Source organism: Chiloscyllium plagiosum, chromosome 20 (assembly GCF_004010195.1).
Source record: "Chiloscyllium plagiosum isolate BGI_BamShark_2017 chromosome 20, ASM401019v2, whole genome shotgun sequence".
NCBI lineage: Eukaryota > Metazoa > Chordata > Chondrichthyes > Orectolobiformes > Hemiscylliidae > Chiloscyllium > Chiloscyllium plagiosum.
In genome coordinates, this window is record NC_057729.1 from 53,461,456 (window position 1) to 53,465,578 (window position 4,123).

The following is a 4,123-nucleotide window of genomic DNA, read 5'->3' on the forward strand; positions in this document are numbered from 1 at the left end:
ATGTTCTGGGGACCTGTGTTCAAATCCCACCACAGTAGATGGTGGAATTTGAATTCAATAAAAATCTGGACATAAGAGTTTAATGGTGACCATGTATTCATTGTTAATTGTTGGGAGGGGGTAGCGGGAGCAATCTGATTCACTAATGTCCTTTGGGGAAGGAAACTGACATCCTTACCTGGTCGGGCCTACATGTGACTCCAGACCCACAGCAATGTGGTTGACTCTTAACTGCCCTCTGGGCAATTAGGGATGGACAATAAATGCTGAGCTAGAAAGAGGCACCCTCATCCCATGAATAATTTTTTTTTTAAATCCTTCAAGCAATATCACTGAAACAGATGATATATAATCATTCCCACATTGCTGTTTGTGGGAGTTGATGTGAGCAAATTGATTGTCACATAGCCTACATTACAACAGTGACTACACATCAAAAATTGCTTTGGGGTAGTCTGTGAAAGGCTGCCAAATAAATCTAAATCTTCATTGGATTCTTTAAAACATTTTGTGTTTTCTTTCCAATAAAGTGTAAAATGATAGCATATGCAAGAAATGTTGGCCCAGCTACCAACATTCACAGCCCCATGACAGAATAAAGAAAGATGACACATTCCCAAAGGAAATGAACCAGTCTAGGCAGCAAGGGTTCTGAGGGGGGCGGAGAGGAAGGGGTCAGGCATAACATAGTTTCATACTCAGATAAACACTCCCTTATAGTCACCCACAATAGTAGGAGCTGGATGTCTTCAGTCGCTAGGTGAGTTTTAACAGCTCTTTTATCAGACAACTTTCTAGTTTTCTTGCTACATCTTACGGTAAGAGGAAATCTTCACCTCAGCTCCAATGTCACCAGGACGTGGATCTGGAGGAGAGACAAAGGAGGGACACATTCTCATGTCTCTAGGTGACATCAACTAATTGGAGTCACACAGAGACAGTTTTGTTCTATTTGTCCAGGCACTATCAGAGCCCAATGGAGAATGCCCCAGACTCATTTTCCTAACCCAACAGCTATCAATAATCTGATGAAGACACAATTGTTCCCTGTAGCATTGTCCATTTTGGCTCCATTTACAACGTGTGTGCCTGTGCATGTGTGTCTGTGTATGTCTGTGTACGTCTGTGTACGTGTCTGTGTGTCTGTATATTTGTATTTCTGTGTATGTGTATCAGTGTGTCAGTGTGTATGTGTCTGTGTCTGTATTTCTGTGTGTGTGTCTATTTGTGTGTGTGTGTGTATCTGTGTGTGTGTGTGTATATCAGTGTGTGTGTGTCCATGTATGTGTGTGACTGTGTATGTGTCTGTGTCTGTGTGTGTCTGTGTACATCTGTCTGTATGTGTGTGTGTGTGTCTGTCTGTCTGTGTATGTGACTATGCATCCGTGTGTGTGTGTCTGTCTGTGTCTGTGACTGGTCAGGGTTGGGGACAGAAGACAGTTGAAAGGAGATTTGATCGAAGCATTCAAAATAATGAGGGGTCTAGACTGAGTAGGTTAGGAGAAACTGTTACCAATGGTGGAAAGATTGTGAAGCAAAGGACATCAGCTGAAGATGAGGGACAAATGATAGTGACACAAAGAAACTTTTTTAATGCATTGACTGGCCACAGTCTAGAATGGGGTGCCTAAGAAAATACTAGAGCCAGATTCAATTGCAATTTCAGTAGGAATTAGACAAACACCAGAAGAGAAAAACTAACATTGTAAGGAAACATTTAGGGGACTGGGACCACTTAAATATTCTTACAGAGAACTAGCAGAGACTTGAAGGGTAGAATGGGCTTTCTTCTGTGCTGTAACCATTCTATGATGTTCTCTATATGTACATAAATATGCATATGGATGTGTTGTTGGAATTAAATAGCCTGTAACTGAGATTCTAATCACCTATATTAATAGTTAAATATAATAGTATTGTTATATTGTAGAATATTGTTTCAAGAAGGAGGTAGATATAGCTCCTGTGGTTAAAGGGATCAAGAGATACAGTGAGGGGGAGGGAGGGTGAAGTTAGGGTAGTGAGCTCAGTGATCAGCAATGATCATATTGAATGGTCCAACAGGCTGGAAAGGTCAAATTCTATCTTCTATGTTACCATGTTATTTAATTTTGGAATAGCACAATCTGAAGGGAGGTCTTGAGGCACAGTGGGTAAGCGTTCCTGTCTTTAAATCAGAGACTCTGGGTTCAAGACCTTCTCCAGGACGTGATGGTCACAGAGGCTGCTGAAGATCATCCTAAAAATCTTCCCAACACACACACATCGAAGACAGGCAGTAGGAACTGTAAGGACTCTTGATCAGCTGTATCATGGAGAGAAAATTGGTGACTCTACCATCACTATCTAGATTATAACGTGCATGTAAAAATGTACATTCCCCAGAAACTCAGCTTAACTTAGGGGATAGGGCGGCTCTATTGGCTGGCAGGCTGGCAGGAATATGGAATGCTGGGGCTGGATTCAGGATCTGCTGCTTGCCTCCACGGTGGAGAGCATGATGGGTTGAATAGGATCTTGACTCAGGCAGAGAACTGGACAGAACAACAGTCCAATAATTTCTGCTGCACTCAGTCAGTTCAGCAATGACTGAGTGATCTTCGTTGTCTGACAAGAATGATATGGATATCAGGGAGGAATAGAATCAATTGTGTCATATCAATAGCAATCAGCAGCTTTAACCTCATTATTATTTCAAGACTCTGCTCACGATGGTTTTAAATCATTTTCATTGATCTGATAGTTTGCAATAACTTTTACAAGGGAAAAAGAAACAGCAAAGGTCATTATGGTAATTGGAAGATTTTATACCTTCTGACACTGAAAGCTGGCTACTTATAAGCTTGGCATCCAATCAGAAAATTGGATTCTTCTCTGGTATTGATAACTTGATGGAACGGTTTAATTTTTCACACCAGATGGGTAAATGTGTCTTGCTGAGGGAGGAGGTTTCAGATATGCAGATCGCATTCAAGTACCAGCTGCCAAAATATGAATCACAGAATGATAGAGCACAGAACAGGGCCATTTGGACCATCGAGTCTGTGACAACACTTTGAGAAAGCTAGCCAATTAGACTTCATTGAAAATATATCACCGTTCCTTTGATGTTACTGGGCCAAATCCTGGAATTGATGAAGAGCTTTTGCCCAATTTTCCTGCTCTTCGGATGCTGCCTGACCTGCTCTGCTTTTCCAGCGCCACTCTAATCTTGACTCTAATCTCCAGCATCTGCAGTATGCACTTCTGCCAAATCCGGGAATTCCCTCCCAACAGCATTGTGGGTGTCCCTACATCCAAGTCCGGAGTGGTTCAAGTCGGCAGCTCACCATCACCTTTTCCAGGGTGACTCAGGAAGGGGGCAATATTAGCCAACAATATTGTTGTCTGATGAATACATTTCAAAAATTCCTGATCCTTGCATTCAAACTTTGGCCCTCCTCCAGATCCACAACCTTCTGAGATTGCTAAGCAGCTATTGGGTTAGGGTTACGGATTTCCAATTCTAGCTTTTAGCACATCCTTATTTCCTTCATTGGCTTCCAACATCTATAAACATCCACTCCCTCCACCACCAACACTCAGCAGCAGCAATGTGTACTATCTACAAGAAGCACTGCAGAAATTCACCAAAGATCCTTAGACATCCCAAACGCATGACTACTTTCATCTCGAATGAAAAGGGCAGCAGAACTGGTAAATGAAATTATCTGGGATCTGACTAACAGTCAAGGTGGTGTGATGGGAATGTGTTTATTCACAGAGTCCAAGTGAATGTGGCAACATGCAATTGTGTGTTCTATTCTGGAGCGAGAGATAGCAGCTGCACCGCAGAAATTCACTCAGGCTCCTTACACAGCACCTTCCAAACCCACGACCACTTCCATCTCAAAGGATTAGGGTAGAAGGTATATGGGAGCACCACCAGCAGCAAGTTCCTGTACAAACCACTCGCCATCAACTTGGAAATATATTGTTGTTCCTTCAGTGTCGCTGGATCAAAATCCTGGAATTCCCACTCTAATGGCATTGTGGGTCTATGGACTGCAGAAGTTTGAAAAGGCAGCTCACCACCAACTTCTTGAGGGCAACTAGGGATATGCAGTAAATGCTGCCCCAGCCA